Source organism: Canis lupus, chromosome 17 (assembly GCF_003254725.2).
Source record: "Canis lupus dingo isolate Sandy chromosome 17, ASM325472v2, whole genome shotgun sequence".
Classification (NCBI taxonomy): domain Eukaryota; kingdom Metazoa; phylum Chordata; class Mammalia; order Carnivora; family Canidae; genus Canis; species Canis lupus.
The window spans coordinates 29,938,697-29,959,843 of NC_064259.1; positions in this window are offsets into that span (position 1 = coordinate 29,938,697).

Here is a 21,147-nt window from a genome sequence, read left to right on the forward strand (position 1 = left end):
CCCGACTGAGCCACCCAGGTGCCCTTGGTGCCATTTTCTTACCATAGTTGGCATCATATTGCTATTGTCAAATCTATGTCAAAATGGTTGTCATTCAGAATTTTGGCTTATGAGACAATGACAAGCCTTGGGCAAAATATTTTGGCCAGGTGATGCCAATGGCAAAGGTTCCCAGTGGTCAGATAGAGGTTCAGGGACCATTACCTTCTCATGGATAGGGATCATATATATTTAGTCTTTATATACCTAGCAAATAGCATAAGTGGCACATTATTAATAAATAAATGTTAAGTTGATTTAGTTCATCCTGTATAAACTCTGTTCATTGGTTGCCATGAAGGATTACATTGATAAATTCTATACCTATCTCCCTTTGGAATGGGGGTATATCTTTACATTTGCACTTGATGTGCACCATCTTGAGGAAAATATATAAGGTCACATCTTCTTAAATATTCAAACTAAAATGACTTGAGTGCCTGTCCCATTATTACACAAATGTTTTTCATTACTTGAGTCCTTCCTGTATAAGATCTCCTCAGCTTACTTAATCCAGCCACAAGGCAGCTCCTCCCACCTTGTGCTGCTGCTGGAGGGGGAAGCAGAAACGAATGTCTCTGAGGGGATAGAAGACTCAGTCTGGGGGACCAGATACTCCAGAAAGAGCCACTGTTGCTGCTACTAGATTTTGTTTTTGTTTTTCAAAGATTTTATTTATTTCTTCATGAAAGACAGAGAGAGAGAGAGGCAGAGACATAAGCAGAGGGAGAAACAGGCTTCCCATGGGGACCCCGATGCAGAACTCAATCCCAGGACCTTGGGATCAAGCCCTGAGCCGAAGGCAGATGCTCAACCACTGAGCCACCCAGGCATCCTGCTGCTACCAGATTTGGAGACTTGTTATGTTGGAGGCTGAAATTGGGCAGTGTGCTGGGTTGCCTCCAGCCCCCTGGCTGCAGAGTACAATGTGAACATATCCCTCTCATGCTGTTGGTCCATCCAGAGTCTTACTCTTACTGTTCTTGAGTCCTTCCCAGGGTAAGAACTCAGATGTGCCCCTTGGGGCTGGACGACTTCATAACCACTCCTTGACCTTTAAAGTAAAGCAGCCATGGCATTAAAGGAGGAAGGGAAATATACGTCTATCTGGGAGTATGTGTTTATGACTCCTTTCATAGTGTGAAAACAGCCCATACCAGGCAGGTGAACCAAGCTTGCACGTGTTCTTTGTTGTCCTTCTTCTTTTGTGAGGCTGGGGTTTTTATTAGAAGCTACTCTTCCACAAGTGGGAGCAGAACTTGCTATAGAACAGCTTTTTTTCATTCAATCAACCAGAAAGGAAGAATAGCATATTAATATTCTTGTAGAAACCCTTACAAAATAAAATAATAGTAGTGATTGCTGCAAAAAGATGTCCTATTAGTCTTGGCATCAGGGGAACAGTTACAGGGGATTTTTTAGGTTTTGATAGAAAACAAAGTTATTTGAACTGAAATATATTTTTAAAATCTGACTCCAATTTTGATGAAATAGAAATGTATTTGCCACTCATGCTCTTCATATATCTGGGGCATGTAAAGAAATGATTGCAATCTGTTCAAGCATTGGTCATTGACTAATGTGAGGCCAAAGGTTATGCCTGAGTTCCTCCACCACAGGGAGGGTGCTTTGTAAATAACTATGTTGTACAAAACTTCTCCATTTAATTGTGATGTAACATCCACTTAAATAGGCACAGTGGTTGGGAAACTTTTAATATCATGCAAGCGAAATGTTGCTTTAAAAGAGATTTCCAAACATTTATTACATTTTGTTTGCTAGTGTCATTTCTCTTGAAGGATTTACTTGTTTATAGAAAACCTTTGCCAAAATAGACCAAGTGGTTCAAACAATAAAAAACAACAAACTGTTAAGAAAGACAGAAAACCAAACCAATGTAAGGAAATCAGTGGCATATATGCTAACCAAGAGGGCTAAGCCAATTATTGTGATTAAACATTAATTCTGACCCAAGGTTTCTGGTACATAGGGCAAAAAGGGTGGCATGATAAATTACATAATTTTTATCTGCTTAGATAATGTGTGCCAGTTCATGAAAGAGAACCTTTTTCTAGTAATACATTTAAAAAGGAATCTATGGTATGGAGGAAACTCAGACTGAAATTAGCTCTCTTAACACAATTTAAAAATTCTTCTTAAGGAAATTAAATATATTTTAGAGTCCATATCTTCTGTATCTTCTCACTCTGGTAACAAACCTTCAAATCTCAGTGGCCTAACCCATGAACGTATTTCTTGCTCACACTATGCTGTGATGCTACCAACATAGGTTTCCTGAGTCAGTCTCATATAGAAAAGAAACTCAAGGGCTAGACAGAAACTACTTCTATTTCGTAGCTACCAACTAGCTGTCCATCCTTTCCAGTGTACAGACAAGAGAGATAGAGGAGGAGAGCATAGAAGAGTGCATGAGAACTTTTAGAAACAAGGCCTAAAAGAGATACATCTTATTTTCAATTATATTCCATTGACCAGAACTCAGTCACATGATCCTAAGTTATTTGCAAGGGCAGCTGGAATATGTGCTACTCCCCTGTTCCCAGGAGGAGGGAATGGGATAGATGAGCATCTGGCCGATATCTGCCAAATTCATCTTAGGGCTTTTCTTCCTTTCATCTCTAAGTGTTTTGAAACACTTTAGTCCCTAGGGTTCCCAGGGACAAGGAAGTCTACCAATTACACAAATGTAAAGTAAGATTATTTATTAACATAATTTATAATGAAAAATGTATTTATCTGTTTCAATTAAATAAATACTATACATTAGGGCAATTTTTAAACACCATTCTTATAAATGATGTGGTTTTTATATACATGAAATAAACACAAACTTGACCTTTGAACAACATGTGTTTGAACTGTAAGGGTCCACTTACACATGAACTTTTTTTGATAAATACAGTAAGTATTATAAATGTATTTTCTCTTCCTTATGATTTTCTGAATAACATTTTGTTTTTTCTAGCTCACTTTATTGTAAGAACATTGTATACAGTACATATAACATACAAAATAAGTGTTAATAGACTGTTTATGTCATTGGTAAGTGTTCTAGTCAACAGTAGTTAAGTTTCGAGGAGCCAAAAGTTATATGCAAATTTTCAGCTGCATAGGATGGGGAGAGTAGGTACCTCCACCGTATACATAATATAATCATTAAATGAGGTGGCTCTGTGTCCTCTCCTCCTTCTCATCCGGAGTAGCTCTGATTTTAATTGATTATATATTAGGGTTCCAGATAAGACTGTTTCATACAAGAATTTCCCTTCTGAAAAAGAGGTTTGAAAAGTACTAAATTTGGACAGTTATTCCCATGGCTCAGAACACTTAAAGATCAGAACCTTCTTCCATTAGGATACAGAAGCCAGAAAGGATCTTCTCACAAAGAAGGAATGACCTGAGGCCAATAGATACAAGAGTTTTTCATAATATCCATATTACTCCTGCTGTGAGCCTGGAGTCAATAGCAGTTTGTGCTTCAGCTGATCTGAAACAACATGCTCAATGGAGCTTTGGAAAATTAATCAGCTTCCATTCGTGAACACTTGCATTTCCATGCTTCCATTTTATGAAGTTTCACACCCATACGTTTGGCTTTGAGGTTGACTTCATTCAGATCCATATTGAAAAGGCCTGACTTCCTACCACTGCCAGGATTTTCTTCAGCTCCAGGGATTTGTTTGGTTCTGTGCCATTTTATCCCAAGTTTTATTCCTTCCATCTGATTCAAATGTTTCATTACCAACTCATGGTTGTTCTTAACAAGAAGTAAAAGAAAAAAAAAAAGATAAAAAAGAAGAAGCAAAAATGGCACCTCAAAACAGGAAACATTCTGGTTTGAATTTCCTGTCAGATTTTGGGCAGGTTAGTTGGCAACTGGTGTTTGGACATATTTAAGATTTCAGACTAAATTTTACAGCTTTATTGCCTCCCTCTGGACCCCTGTTTGAGAACAATAAGAGGTTAGGTTTAGTTTGCTAACCCCACTTTCATTAGTCAGCTGCTTTTCTGGTGCACATGGAACATGCTTTACCTTCCTCATCTTGGGGCTCTGTAGTGGGACTGTGGCTGGGAAAGGACTCTGAATCTGCAGTAGCATTCTACTGTGGGGGCCAGATAGGGCTTGAGAAGGGAGAGCCTGATGTTCCAGCACACCGCCCCCATCCCCACCCACCTGGCAACCACTGCTTTTCTGTTGTCGGTGTTGTCTTCCTAAGCTTTTTATTTTAGAAGAGTTGCCAAGGGAGTGCAGAAACTCCTATATGCTCCACACACAGTTGCCCCCAGTGTTAGCAGCTTACATTATTATGGTACATTTTTCACCCTAATGAGCTGATAACAGATACATTATTATTATCTGAAGTTCAGACTTTATTTGAATTTCCTTCACTGTGACCTAATGTCCTTTTTCTGTTCCAGGATATGTCCTTCTGAATCCCATATGTTTTGTTGTCATGTCTTCTGTCTTCAGGATCCTCTTCGGTTTTGTGCCTGTGTGTGTGTGTGTGTGTGTGTGTGTGTGTGTTGGTGTTCTAGGTACACTAGATGTAATATGTAGGTCATAGTCCCCCAAATCAAAAACCACTGGTATAGAGCAAATTCTAGTTAGTGACTCCTGGAAACTCCTAACAATAATTGAAAGGACAATGTTAAAAAAATGACAAATACTAGAAGTATTTCTGATGCTGTTATGGTGAAATAAACAAAAAAAGACAAGAGATTGTTATATTTATAGAAAATGGAATAGTAAATAGAAGCTATCCTAGAGAGAGAGAGAATTCAAGTCTAATACTGTTCTGGTCTGTAGGGACCTATAGAGTTTTCAAAGCAAGCATTAATACGTTTCTGCTAGTGATGTTGATTCCTTTCAGGAATGCTGTTTGTCCTTAGTGACTCATAGCAGCCACTTTTACAGATTTTTTTTGAAGTGTCAGATGTGGTGAGTTGCCTGGGTCGAGAAAGAGTTTGGTACGTATATTTGGGCTTCACTGGCTGTTTCCCATGGGAAAGTGAGTTGATTAGATGAAAGATGAAAACCGTCCCGGTCAGCTGTTTTAGGCCATACACAAATGAAAGGAAGCCAGGGAGGCTGGGTGTGTACATTTGTTTTAATACTGAGTCCAGAGAATTTCATATGGATTTCCCGCCTTATCATCAGTGGAAGGCAAGGAGTGGGAAGAGTGAAGGTGATGAGAAATCTTAAAGTATTTCTTAGTGCTGATCATGTCATCCCAACAAATTTACTGCACTGCGGCTGTCCTTACAGGCTTTGGAAAAGTGGCAGAAGAAATAGAAGCAGAGACGGAGATGGGACGGATTCAGTGTTTCTGGTTACCTGGGAATGAAATCTCTATGGAGAAATCTCTCTGGAGAAATAGGACTTGACCAGGTGACTTGTCTTTTATGTTTTAAGCCAAAATGAACAGAATCCATACACTCACTTATTGCATGCAAATAAATAGGATTTCAGGGAGTGTTTTAGTTTTTAAAAATTAATTTCCTGCCTTTAGAATCATTGTTGGAAGGAATTTTCAGAGACTTTTAATCATTTTTTAAAAAGATTTATTTATTTATTTAAGAGAGAGAGAGAGAAAGAGTGTGAGCAGGGAGAGGAGCAAAGGGAGAGAGAATCTCAAGCAGGCTCCCAGCTGAGCACAGAGCCCTAGGTCAGATTCAATCCCACAATCCCCCCCACCCTAGATCATGACCTGAGCCAAAACCAAGAGTCAGAATCTTGACCGGCTGAGCAACCCAGGCACCCTAATCTTTCTTTCTACCTCCAGGTAGGTAACTCGGTGACAACCAGCTGTAGTGAGAAGTGATTTTTTACTTTGATTTCCTGGGTCTTTTTCCTAGGTCTTTTTAGTAACTAAAGTGAAGTCATACACATTACTTGGAAAAATTAAAACAGGGTAGCAATCACACCAAATTGTAGCAATTGCTTGACTAAATATTGATTGAAGAGTCTGTGGTTCCTTCAACTCATTTGTATTTATTTTCCCTGGCTTTTTCTCCACCTCACCCCTCATCTTTTGACTATTTCCATGAGTTATGAAAATTGAGAAAAATACAGTAAAATAGAAGGAAATTCACTCTACTACTTGCCAAGTGATCTGGTAGTTTGGTGGTCAGCAAGGGAAGGTGAAGGAATGCATCTATATTTGTTGGTTCTCTCTTGTTAAAATTATGAGGAGAAAGTTATTTCTGAGTTTGAGATATTTACCACCTCCTCCTATGAGTAAGAATGAACACACACACACACACACACACACACACACACACACACACACATCTCCAGTGGGGACGGACTTTGCCCTAACATCTCAGCATCTTAGCACCTCCTTGGCTTTTCATACTTTCCACTCATTAGAGATACTTTGCTAGTTCCAATCTGCTTAGGCTTGGTGTTTCTGTAGGGAAAGTAAATGGCAAAAGACCACATGACTGCCACGGGCAAGCACTGCTGATGGCCACAGCTGCTGCTTAAGGGGGAAAGCATGGGCTGGCTGGAAAGACAAGGCAGTGTGTGGGAGGAGAAGCTGGAGATGGGGAAAGGGAGAAAAAGCTCTGTCCTTTCCCCATAGCCTCTGTTTAGATCCTCCAGGAAGCAGAGGCCAAGAGGGGATTAGAAATATAATTTGCTTCTTGGAGAAAAATGCTTGCAAAGGAGAAAGGGGACAGGGAGCAGGAGGTGTTGGGGAAAGGTTAGGATCATGATGCAAGTCTGACATCCATGAAGGGAGAGCAGGAAGAAGAATTGGGGAAGTAGAGGAGCTCTGAGAAAGTCTTGGCGAGGCAGATGGGAAGCCCCAGTGTAGCAATTCCCACTACAGAAATTTCTCCTCTGGGCAGGAATGCCTGCCACCCTGCCCTACCCCATGCTCAGTCATTGGCTAGGAGCCGCTCTGGAAAAGCATGGCTTTGGGTCCCTGCAGCGGGTTCCTCTCAGAGCTTCAGGAGCTGCAGGTGAGCAGATAAACACACTTGTTACTGAGGAGTCTCTCTCTCTCTCTCTTTTTAAAGATTTTTATTTATTTATTCATAAGAGATAGAGAGAGATAGAGGCAGAGACTTAGGCAGAGGGAGAAGAAGGCTTCCTGTGGGGAGTCTGATGTGGGACTCAATCCCAGGACCCTGGGATCACGACCGGAACCAAAGGCAGATGCTCAACCACTGAGCCACCCAGGTGCCCCTGAGGAATCTGTCTAAAAGGGAGATCTGAGCTGGATCGTTCCGTAGCTACCACCTCATAGATCACATCAATATTGGAACTCAAATCAGGGAAGAATGGGTGAATTCCATCTGAAATATCTAGTCACCCTGCTATGTTGTGTGTTTGTGTGTGTGTGTGTGTGAGTGTGTTTTATTTTGTTTTGTTTTTGCTCCCAAGCATAGATGATTACAAGAATCATAAAACTGAGTTACAATGCCAAGAGTCTTCCTTTATCTGCTAAAATCCTCAGGCACTTTGCAAAAGTGAGCCTGACCCAATGCAGTTCCTCTCAGCTACCAGATGTGGTCCAAAAACCACCTCGAACAATTTGCAGCATGCTGACTCAACTTATGAGAGCCGGAAGCCTCTTGGCAGAATCGAGAACTATCTCACCTCTCAGATCTATACGGAAAGGGAAATCGATCCACGGATGTTTTCATTCTTTTTTTTTTTTCTTTCTTTTTGCGGTATTGCTTCTAAGTGCTGGAGGGTGTTGGCTTTTCTATGACTCAGAAGCATAAATGCTTTTCGAAAGTGAAGGATTGATTTTCAGTGTGGAAGAGAGTTAGTCTCTTTTTGCTTTACATTTTGAGAATTGCTTATGTGGAAGGAGTTGATCCAAAATATTACAGTGGGGGAACGAGGACAGGAACATATCTGAGCTGTAAGCCAGAGGGCAGTTCTGAACACCACTCTGTAGGTCAATTCAACTCTGCAAGGAGCTTTCCCAAGTCATTGGGCCTCTGAAGTGGCCCTATCACACAATCATCTGCTCATTCACTTTGACCAACATGTTCACAGCTCCTCTTCATGCTCTGGATCTCTGAATCCAGGTAATAAAATTATCTTCATGTGAGAGATACACTGGAGCCTGACAAGTCAAAGGGTCTAGGTGACATGAAATACCACCTTTGGATTAACAACAATTGGTCTCTCCAAGTTTCGATATATCCAGATACAAACTCCAGACATATTCCACAGTCGACCTCTCTGGGTGCAGCCCATGCAGGCACCCAAGGGATGTACGTGATGCCATGCTTAAGTGGAGAAGGGATGGTGCATGTGGGTTTGGTGAAGGCTAGAAATCTCTGTGGAGAACCTATTCTATATGTTAGGCCTCCTGATACCCCTCTAAATTGAGCTTCCTGGGAAAATCATACCCAGCAGAAAAGAAAGAAGAGCCAAGATCTACTTAATTTACTTCAAACCCACTCCTTGACTTTTCATATGCTGTTCTTATTTCCTTAGGATCAAGGTATATGGTCCTGTCCTTTGCTTGCTCCTGATTTAATGACAGTATGGTGGAATTCAATGGTTTACAATGGTTTTCAAAGTTACTTTTAGTAGTGGTGCTCTTGCTTCAAACAAAATATAAAATGAAAGTCAGGATCAAAGCTGAGAACTCTGAGACAGCCTGGCTTCTCCTTTAGGCATTTCCTCAAACCCTGAGTCTCTTTGGGAACATAGTTTGAAAGTCACTGTTAAAGTGGGAAGAGGTTTTGAGTAAGAGTTTTAGGTTTGGAGCAGAGATGATTCTAGTTTAAGTCCAGTGACTATCTCGTTTCCGTGACTTTGAGTAAATAGCAACAATAAGCAGTAATGGTAGGAAGGTAGCACTCTGTGAATGTCTATTAGTAGAATTAGAAAAGTTTGTTATTATAATGATGAATAATAATTATAAAGATCATTTATGTGCCAAGCATTGAGCTAAATTACTTAGCATGCATTATTTTCTTTCAATACAACAAACCTGAAAGGTTTAGGTAAAGCTACTAGAATGGAGAGGTTAAGTTGTTTGCCCAAAGCTAGATAGCGAGTGACAGGTAGAGAGTGGCCACAAACCCAGATATGTTTGATTTCAGAAGCAGGGCTCCAAGCCCCAGATATGTGCAGCTTCACAGACTCAAGAGTCCTAATCCGTAAAATATAAAGATTAGATTAAGTGATAATTAAGAGTTAAAAAAAAAACCCCACAAAAATGTCATCTCCATTACAGCTGTGAGCTGAGCTTTAAAAACAATAGAATTATAACCTCTACTGATTATAAAAATCTACTAGACTCCACCCTTACTCCTTTGTTTTTTTTAAAAAAGATTTTATTTATTCATGAGAGACACAGGAGAGAGAGAGAGAGAGAGAGAGAGAGAGAGGCAGACACAGGCAGAGGGAGAAGCAGGCTCCATGCAGGGAGCCTAACGTGAGACTTGATCCCAGGATCCTGGGATCACAACCTGAGTCAAAGGCAGACACTCAACCACTGAGTCAGTAAGGTAGGGGGTAAGGTGCCCCCCTACCTTACTACTTATCCTTCTTTATAGGATGATGGCATACTTCATCTTCCGTTATAAAGCCCCCTGGTGTGAAACCCACTACAATTCAGTTTACAAATTTTAACTGGCATCTCTGGGTACTTTACTCTCTCATCAGCACTCCTCCTGTTTTTCTTTATTTGCTTTGGCAGAGAATTTGGCATTTTCAGGACCTAACTGAAAGTCATGAGGTCATTATTCACATAATATTAGCTCAACGCAAGGGGTATATGGTGTTGTGGTTACTTTCCCAGCTTTGTCAACCGTAAGTCTCTAGAACTCATGGCATCCTTCTAGCAATGAATGAAGCCTAGGGCTAGATCTTGGTTTCTAGAGACCATGCTCCACCAAATGAGTACGTGGATGTAGTTATGACTTTGATATGTGCCGTCCAGTCCTGAGTATGTGGGGAAGGCATTGTGGCTAGTGGACAGAGCACACTGGGCATGGAGTTTAGCAGAATGATTTCATGTCTCATTAGCTCAGTGGACCTGGACTAGTCAGATCATTTATGGGTGTGGGAGGGTGGTCAGTATTTTTTATTGTGAAATGAGAGGGTTGAGCTTGCTTTTTGCGATCCATTCTTCATTCTGTAGCCAGAGAGATCTTACTGGAAGATGCATTTGAACCCTATCACTTCTTTGCTTCCCCCTGTTCACTAGCTTCCCATCGTTCCCAGAATAAAGCCCACCCTCTGTGACATGATAGAAAATGGTCCTTGGCCAACATTTTAGAGCAGTTTTTCTTCTGCTCTTGTGCTGTCTTCACTATGCATACCCTCTCCATTGGCCCCATGATACAAACTTCTTGACTAGTTGGGAGACCTTCTATGTGTTTTGCTCTCATATCTCTACATTTTGCTCAAACCATTCCTTATAATATGTACAATTGTTCCCCCTTCTCTTCTGAGCTAGATGTCATTTCCTCCACAATCCTTTCCTTGAGCAATCAAACTGAATTAAATGCTTCGCTCTGTGTCTCTCTAGCCTGGGTTCTGTGTTGTAATTTCTTGGGCTGTCCTGGTCTGCCCCACTAGTCCCTAAGCAACTAGAAACCATGCCTTTGTCATTGCTATATCCATAGGGCCCAACACAAGCCTAGCACCTCATAATAGACTCAGTATTTGTTTACTGAATGACTGATCACACTTATCTTCTCTGAACCTCATGTATCTCACAGATTGCAGTGAGGACTGTCCGAGGCAGGGGATAAGGAAGCGCTTTGTTGGCGGAATGGCTACTTCATGTGGGATGCCGTGGGAAGACCTGTCTTCTCTTTGGCAGGCAGCTCCCTCTATACCTAGCTTGGCAAACGGACCCACAGGCCAATCTAGCCCACCTCCTATTTTTGTGTCACTCGGGAGTTCAGAATGACTTTTAAATTTTTAAGTGGTTAGATGGAATCAAAAGAAGGATATTAGTCATGACACGTGGAAATTGTAGGAAATACAGATGTCAGGTCCATGAATAGTTTTATTGAGACACGGCCATGCTCCTTTGCTGAATACCATGGCCACGTTTGTGCTACAGCAGCAGAGCTGGTTAGCCAGGACACAGGCCTCGTGGCCACAAAGCCTAAAAGGTTTACCCTCCAGACTTTCATAGAAAAGGTGGGCCAGTCTTTACTCTGAACCTCAAACTTCTTCTGTCCCCTCATGACCCCACCCCTGCATTTCCCTTTGATGCCTTACCCTTAGAGACATTTGATATTTCCTCATGGATGTAGAGAGAAAGAGTTATTTCTTTATTTTTTAATAGTAAATTTATTTTTCATTGGTGTTCAATTTGCCAACATACAGAATAACACCCAGTGCGCATCCCATCAAGTGCCTCAGTGCCCGTCACCCATTCACCCCCACCCCCCGCCCTCCTCCCCTTCCACCACCCCTAGTTCGTTTTCCAGAGTTAGGAATCTTTATGTTCTGTCTACCTTTCTGATATTTCCCACACATTTCTTCTCCCTTCCCTTCTATTCCCTTTCACTATTATTTATATTCCCCAAATGAATGAGAACATATAATGTTTGTCCTTCTCCGATTGACTTACTTCACTCAGCATAATACCCTCCAGTTCCATCCACGTTGAAGCAAATGGTGGGTATTTGTCATTTCTAATAGCTGAGTAATATTCCATTGTGTACATAAACCACATCTTCTTTATCCATTCATCTTTCAATGGACACCGAGGCTCCTTCCACAGTTTGGCTATTGTGGCCATTGCTGCTATAAACATCGGGGTGCAGGTGTCCCTGCGTTTCATTGCATCTGTATCTTTGGGGTAAATCCCCAACAGTGCAATTGCTGGGTCGTAGGGCAGGTCTATTTTTAACTCTTTGAGGAACCTCCACACAGTTTTCCAGAGTGGCTGCACCAGTTCACATTCCCACCAACAGTGTAAGAGGGTTCCCTTTTCTCCGCATCCTCTCCAACATTTGTGGTTTCCTGCCTTGTTAATTTTCCCCATTCTCACTGGTGTGAGGTGGTATCTCATTGTGGTTTTGATTTGTATTTCCCTGATGGCAAGTGATGCAGAGCATTTTCTCATGTGTGTGTTGGCCATGTCTATGTCTTCCTCTGTGAGTTTTCTGTTCATGTCTTTCGCCCATTTCATGATTGGATTGTTTGTTTCTTTGGTGTTGAGTTTAATAAGTTCTTTATAGATCTTGGAAACTAGCCCTTTATCTGATATGTCATTTGCAAATATCTTCTCCCATTCTGTAGGTTGTCTTTGAGTTTTGTTGACTGTATCCTTTGCTGTGCAAAAGCTTCTTATCTTGATGAAGTCCCAATAGTTCATTTTTGCTTTTGTTTCTTTTGCCTTCGTGGAAGAATCTTGCAAGAAGTTACTGTGGCCGAGTTCAAAAAGGGTGTTGCCTGTGTTCTCCTCTAGGATTTTGATAGAATCTTGTCTCACATTTAGATCTTTCATCCATTTCAGTTTATCTTTGTGTATGGTGAAAGAGAGTGGTCTAGTTTCATTCTTCTGCATGTGGATGTCCAATTTTCCCAGCACCATTTATTGAAGAGATGGTCTTTGTTCCAGTGGATAGTCTTTCCTCCTTTATCGAATATTAGTTGACCATAAAGTTGAGGGTCCACTTCTGGATTCTCTATTCTGTTCCATTGATCTATGTGTCTGTTTTTGTGCCAGTAGCACACTGTCTTGATGACCACAGCTTTGTAGTACAACCTGAAATCTGGCATTGTGATGCCCCCAGCTATGGTTTTCTTTTTTAAAATTCCCCTGGCTATTCGGGGTCTTTTCTGATTCCACACAAATCTTAAAATAATTTGTTCTAACTCTCTGAAGAAAGTCCATAGAAAGAGTTATTTCTTACTTATCCCCCAAAAAACCCTAAGAATATCTACACAAAACATGGCAGATCATTTCCCCAAAGATATTTTATACTTGGGCATGTACAATGTGCCAAATTTAGGAGTAAAAATCACTGGGTCCCCCTGCAAACTATTTCATTACTCAGGTTATTTGTTAAAGGAAGGGCTACTTCTATTTTGCTCAGATTAAGATCGGAGTTTGAAATTTGTTCAATGTATATGTTTTTTTTTTTTTCCCCCTGCATGGGGCTTCCTTTTTATTTCACTTTGTAAGAGAAATCAATGGACAGAAAATATAAGCCAGAAGAATTCCCACTTGAAAAATGAGGGGCTGGGGGACTGCAGGGAGTGAGCTCTTAGATTCAGTTACATGGTTGGAAGTAAAAGGAGAGAGAAACGGAGACAGGGAAAGCAGCTAAGCAGTGCACTGGTCATCTAATGAGAAGTCAGGCAAGCTAGAAATCCTGTTTAGGAAACTGGGAGCTCAGGGAGATGAAAGGAGAATACCTCAGGAGTCAGTCGGGCTCTGTGAGGACATTTTTGTGGTAGTTAAATTGCTTCCTGCAGAATCTCCGAAACTGTTTGGCATCTGAGTCTCTCCTGTTCTGTCTCCCATCTGTGTGGTATAGCTGTGGTTGTACGTGAAAGAGAAAACTTAAAACACCCTGTTACTCAGAGGAACGTGGTGTACCACCTTCCAGAAAAGAATCCAGTGACTGCCTGGACTCCAAGCTGCATTCCTGAGCTCCTCTGAGGATGTAGTAAACAAGTTGCTGGGATCCAAAGATTCATGAAGAGAAGCTTCAACATTGTGAAATACTTTTGACATCTTGGTTGCTCCATTTGGCACCATACCATGTTTTGTGAGAAAACAAGTATTTTGACAATGTTAGGGACTGATCTAACCACTAAATCCACCACCTCCTCCTCTGTCTTTTAAACTACTCCAACAAAATAAGAAACCCCAACTAACACAATATTCTAGGATGGAAAACCAACTACTAAGGGTTAGAGGGGATGATATAAAGTGCTTATGTGAGCTTTTGGGTTCAGTGAATTCATAACATACCCCATGTGTGTAAATTCACAATTTGAACCTATAAACTGGACTTCTGACATTCTGAGTTGGTTTTGGGAAATAACTTCCACGAACCAATGTCTGCTACCAAGTATTTTTTTTAACTCTTCAATTTTGAGGGTTTTTACTTAATTTTGAGGATTAGCTTAACTTGCTTTGGATAATTCTATTATTATTATTCCTCCATTTTTGGGGTAATGCTTTTAAAGAAAAGTTTAAGTTATATCAACAAGAAACATGTGCTTCAATTTTGATCTGATATTGGTATTTCTCTTTATACTGACATGGTAACTTTTTGGTGCCCATAAACATTTTCCTTTTTGTGGGGAAGGGACTGGATTTATGGTGCAGAATTCCATTAACCCATTTTGGCACAAAGTATCTGGGAGATGCTTATTACATAGTACGCCTGTTCACTGGAAGAATTTCCTTGTGTTTATGTGCCCAGTTACAATGTAGTTTAATAAAATGGTCTTCCTCACATCAACTTTCCAGAACCTACTTTCTTCTTCCTGAAAATTTAAGTGAAGCAGCATGCATTTGGCTGATTATTAACTTGAAGTTTGTAGGCATTGCTTCTTTTTCCTCCTAAACTAGGGAAGGGCAAGCTTTTTTTTTTTTTTTTTTTTTTTAATCAAGAACCACAAAACCATGGAGGAAATATCAAATAAGACCTCAAAAAAGTAATAATGAAAAAAAAGTAAAAAGTAGCTTATCAATGTAATTTTTCTAATTTAAAAAATATAAAATGTACAAAAAATAACAGTCACTTATATTTTCACTTCCCTGTGATAAATATTTATCATCTTGGTGCATTTGAATGCTTTCTTTAAAATGCTATTATATTAATTTCTTTTTAAAAAGAAACTCATTATAAAGAAGTTGACATTTGAGAAAAGTATAAAGATGAAAATATTCACTCTAAATCCTACCAGCCCCACAAAATCATTATTAACATTGGACAAACATTATTTTAGAGTCTGTCTTTTTATGCATATATCTAGACAGACCAACTAGAAATTTTCATTATGATGAAGTCTTATTATAGGGGATACTTTAATGAAAAAAGTATATTACTTGAATTTAGTAGGAGAAAAACTGAAGGGATGGTTGAATTCAAATAAATGTTTCTATAGACAAGATACATTATTCCCTGAAAGTTCCCTCTCAGATTAAAACAAAGAAATTTAGTAAAACAATCAATTTAGTAAAACAATCATCAGAACAATGTTAAAGCATTTTTTCAAATTTAGCATTCTTGAACTATCTCCCATTGTTTCCCAAATGTTGTATTTTTATATTTTCTAGCAATACATTTACTTTTTTTCTGTAACCAGAGTTCTCTTAATTAAATTAGTTCCATATTTAGCTCAATATTTAAATGGACTTAATGCCTATCAGATTCTTTTAAAATATGGATTTATTATTTCTATGCTCTCTCTTTATTTTGATTTGTGTGGGATATCCCCCCACACACTCCTGGAAGTGCTTATGAATGCTGTATTCCCTGAATTCAGTAATGTTTGAGGAAGTGTGCTCACTGCTCTTTAGTCAAATAATGTCTCGGCTAGGTACTGTGTTCTTGAATCACACCTTCTTTTCTTCAAAACATTGTGAATATTATTCCATTGTCTTTGGCATTTACTGTTGTTACGGAGAAGTCTGATTTTTTTCCCCCAGTGTACATGATTTACTTTCCTGGCTGGTCACTTCAAGGGTTATTTCTTTGTATTTTAATTTTAATGATGCAATTGGGCTATATTCAGTGTATGGTGTTCTATATCAAAATTTTCTGGAAAATAGAGGATCCTCTCAAGCTACAGATTTAGGGTTTTTTCCCTCTTGGATTCAAGGAAGTTTTCTTGCATCATATATTTGAGTTCACTTTCTGTTTATTTGTTGGTTTTGCTACTCCAGGGACACCACTTATCCTTATGTTGGTTCATATTTGTCTGTCTTACATACATATTGTTAATTTCCAATTTTTTAAAAGATTTTATTTATTTATTCATGAGAGACACAGAGAGAGAGAGAGAGAGAGGCAGAGACATAGGCAGAGGGAGAGGCAGGCTTCCTGCAGGAAGCCTGATGTAGGACTCCATTCCAGGACCTTAGGATCATGCCCTGAGCCAAAGGCAGATGCTCAACTACTAAGCCACCTAGGCATTCCAATTTCCGAATATTTTGATCTCTTTTTTAAAACTTCATCATGAGTTGCTCATCTTTCTTCTCTGTCAGTATTTGATCTATAGTGTGAACTACTGTGCTTCTTCTTGTTTCTAAATTATTTGTCAATTCCTTAATGCTGTTGTTGGAAGACTAGTTATTTCCTTGGGCCTGTAGTCACTCTTTTCATCTTGGTAGGGTTATTGTTATTATCAAGACTTTGAGTCCCTCTTTTATCCAGACCACATACTTATCAAGTTATTCTATAGTGTAAGACAATTTTCCTTCTGATCCTTTATGTTCTTATTTGTCTTTATTTTGCTTTCTTTTTTCCATACCATATAATACTGAAATAATTGCCATGCCATTTCTTTTTACCATGTTCATATTTGGTATGGTATTGTATCATCTAGTCACTGAAGATGCCTTCCTGATTTTTTTCACATTATTTATAACTAATTTGTTTGTTCTTCCCAGCAGTAGCTTGATGGATGAGTTTTCTTGTGTTCTACACAGTCTTTTATAACTCAAGAGAATAACAACAGGAGAGAGCCCAGCTGGGATATTTACAGTCTTTGTTAGATAACCTAGCCCCTGCTCATTGTGTTGGGATTTTGTTAATGGTCCTGTGTCGAGGTCTACTTGATGGGTGTGCTACTTTCCAGTGGGAATGTAGCCTTGGCCCTTAGACTGGACAGCCAGTACCTATTCCACTTCCTTTTCCCCTAATAGCCTCCCTATGCCCAGAACTCAGATTGAAAAGGGAAAAGATAATGACTGAGTTGGATTCTTTCCATGTTTGATTTGATCAATTCAGCAGTACAAGTTGTGGGAATTTGGGCCAGGGTAAAAGCAGAGCTGTGCTACCTCTCTGTCTCACTTTGTAATCATCTGTCTTTCCTTATTTACCAGTTTTTAAAATTAATAATATCAACTTAACCCCTTTTTCTTGCTTTGTGGCTGTTAGTAATTTTCCCCTTAGTTTTTAATATTTTGTTTTTGTTTTTTCTTTCTCTCATTTTGTTAGATACTGGAAGGGAAATACTATGATTTAATTGTAATCTATATCCTTAAAGCTAAAATAGGATATAGAAAAATTATATTCTAGAAATAGAACAGATGATTCAATGTAAATTGCATATCATACGCAGTTAAAATGGAGGAAGTTGGGAAGAGATATATGATGAGAATTAAGAACTATAGTGGAGGGAACCCAAAAGAATAGAAGAATAATAGAAAAGAGGGGTGAGGGAATAAAGGAAGAGAGAAATTGAGTTGGTTCTGATGATGGTAAAGCAGTGATATACTGCATTGGTGGGTGATATTGTCTTTTTGGACTGAGGGCATTGGGAAGGTATTATTACTCTGCTTTGAAATTTTGGTATACTTTTCAACTTCTGAAAAATGGTCCTCTCTGTTCTGGGAAACAGCTTCGCTGTTTTTATTCTCAAACTCTAAAGTTTGTGTTTAAAATAAAGTCTCATTTTCCTAAGTAACTTTGAAATCTTAACAGATAAAAAAAAAGAAATCTTAACAGATGTTTGAAGCAATAACTGGGGTTTTTTAATTTATGTAATCTGACCACTGTTGACCAATGTGCAAACTATCCCGAGAGCCCCAGTCATCCTGTGTCACAGACCGTAGCATAGTACCGTATGGTACTAAGAAAGCAGAGAAATCTGAACAATGGGATGGAGAAAAGAGTTATAGGGATAAAAATCAGAATCAGGGACAGAATAGCCTGGGTCCAGACACTGGATGAAGGCAAGGTTGAGGATGGAAACACAAAGTCTTCACAAACATCTACTAAGGGATGTTGTAGAAACTGCATAAAGTAGGAAGTCAAGTGTCCAGGTAAAAGTCAGCAATCAGGAGAGCCACAGAGAGGAGGAGCAAAGTAGACAGGAAGTTAGGGTTCATTAACCAGTATTGGAAGCTGAGGTGATTGTTATTCTGTCTTGACTGTGGGAGGAGCTCATTGTGAGACTAGAAACCTGCAATGCTAAGAAGTGATAATTCTGGCTCAGGAGACAGAAACAGAGAGGGAGAGAGAGAGAGAGAGAGAGAGAGAGAGAGAGAACATGCATATCTTGTCCCTTTGACAACACCAAACTGTCTAGTTGACATATTTCTCTTTTGACATTGTAGGTCTGCCTCAAGATTGCATTAATTTTGAGTCAGCAATTGCTACTATTTGATTTTTTTAATTTGTCTTTTTCAAATTTAACTTTTGAATTGATTTTAAAATTTGATTGAAGTAAAAATAACATAAATAATTCTTTTTAAAATATGCAATTTGATGGATCTCAATAGATGTATACCTATGAAACCACCAACATGATCAAGATACTGTACTTTCTGTCAAGATAAGCAACACATTTCCACTTCCTTGGCAATCCCTCTCTCTGCATCCTTCTTAACTCATTTTATTCAGCTTTACTGAGGTACAATTGACAAATAACATTTTAAGATATTTAAAGTGTGCAACATGGTGATTTGATAATACTACGGTATGTCTTGTGGAAGGAATTCCACCAACGAATTAACACTTTAATCACTCCACATATTTACCACTTTTCTTGGTCAATTTTTTCTGTCAGTGGACTCTCAGGTTGTTTCCATACCTTAGGTATTATACATAGTGTTATGATGAATGTAGAAGAAATACAGACATCTCTGACACTTCATCGTTTTTGAGAGAGAAGCTGGCTGAGGGGGAGCAAAAAAGAAAAAGAACAAGAACAAGAAAAAAAAAAAAAGCATAAGCCCTCCAGTCTTAGATCTTCAGAAAGGATGCAGAGCTAGGGTTGCCAGATAAAATATATGCAATATTTGGGATATACTTATTCTAAAAATGTGTTAATTGCATACCTGAAATTCAAAAATAACTGGGTATCCTGTATTTTACTTGCCAAATCTGTCAACTCAATGCTAGGTTGAAAGGATTAAGGAACTAGAGTATGGAATATGTAAAGACAGAGTATCTTTATAGATTTAGATGCAGTTATAAATATAGATATAGATAGAGAAGAGTTTGTTTTTCAGGAACTGCACTTATAGACCAAGGTTGTGCATAGAGATGACTCAAACTGAGTCTTCGGGGGCTATCTTGTAAATTTTGAATTTGTGTGGGCATCTTGCCATCCCTTTTTTATGAAGTTATGCTGTTATCTATTAAAAATTTCCCCACATCATCTGTAGCAGATTTATGCTAGAAAAGAACATTAGCGTGAGTTTGGAAAACAAGCTAGAGGACTGATCTCCACTGCCACAGGCTGATGAGTGCAAATCGTTTTACCAGCTCAGGACTCTTTCGTGAAGACTAATGATTGAGTAACTTGGAGTAGACTTTCCCCATCAAAATTCACTATCACCTGAGTTCTTCTGTTGTGTCCATATCTGTTTTGGTAACAGAAGGCTGGGAAAACAGCTCCAGGATTTCTGAAGCTCTTATCACTCGCCACAACTTTCTGCAAGCAGATGTAACCAAGGAACCCAATGGGGTGTTCCGAGCAGAACTTACAGTGGGAGCAAACGGATGTTTTGAAAGGCACTTCTGCCTTTATCAGGGACTGTAGAAGCCACCAGCCCTGCAAAGGTCCAGATCTTAATTTAAGTGTTACTGCAAATCAGATAATATTTTTAAGTGCACTTTTAAGAAAACGTTCCAGGAATTCTTTTGTGAAGCAGAGAATCCTTTTGTAAGGATTCTTATTGCTCCAAATTTGGGAGAATACAAAGAGATAGAATTTCAATGGTCTGCCAAAATCAAGTTAGTGTCTGAATCAGGAATAAATAGTGTAATTGGCCCATTAGTGAGGGAACTGACTTGATTAGGAAAAAAAATTGGTGCCCTGAGTAGAAACATTTACTAGAAGGCAGTTTCTAATATCAGCAGATTATCTCCAGCCTGGGCTAACTTTATCATCATATTTCACTGAGGACCAGTGAAGACCTTTGAGGACCCAGAGAATTGGGCATCAGCAAATTGATGGCTTCTGTAAGCGACAAGAATTTAGAGCAGTGATTTTCGACCTGTTGCTGCACATTGGAATCACTTGTAGAGTCTTTAAAAACTCGATGCCCTGGGGCTTTTATTTTTTTTTAAGATTTATTCATTTATCAGAGAGAGAGAGAGAGAATGCAGATGATTGAGCAGGGTGGATGATTGAGCAGGGGAGGGGCGGAGAGGGAGAGAGAGTCTTATGCAGACTCCATGCTTAGTGCAGAGCCCGATCAGGGCTTGATCTCTCAACCCACAAGATGCTCTTTCATGGGGAAAAATATTAAATATTTAGGTAGGTAATTTCACAGTCTGTAGGGCATGTTTCCTATTTATAAGTGATTTTTAAATGAGAACTCAGGGTAGGGATGGGAAGGTACTAATTCAGGTCATAGGTAGAGGCAGGTTGGCTCTTGCTGACTTTCTGAGAAGGTGGCAGGAGCTGCTTTTCTCAGCGGTAGCTGGATCTCATGGAATTAGTAGATGGAGCAGCTTCTCATGCAAGTATATTCCCCAGAATTCCCTGGATTGGATAAGAGACCAGCTGGACTGACATTGGACTGTGTCGGGTCCTGATGGAAATGTAAAATCTAGCAGCTATTCTGGAATTGATGCTTCTAAAGAAAGAGTGCATTTGGCTGTGATGCTACCTTTGTACTCCTAAAGAACACTCCTTGAAAAGATCAAAATTGATCCTGAGCATTCAACAAACTGTTTTCCAGAAGGCTCCTGAGGATGGACACTTCCTGGAGGCACTCCACTAATCTGTTGAAAGAAGGACTCATCATAATCCTCCCTCCCTCACTTCATAAACTGGATTTTCCCCAAAGCCTGTTTGAAATATTTTTCATGAATTTCAAATGAGACTTCAAGGCTATCTCTTTCTGTATCCATGCAGTACCATTGAAACTTCCATTTATAGCATGGAACAGGAGCCCCATCACAGACCCCTGCCCTTGCCTTTAGCCTCTGAAGGTCTTTTTT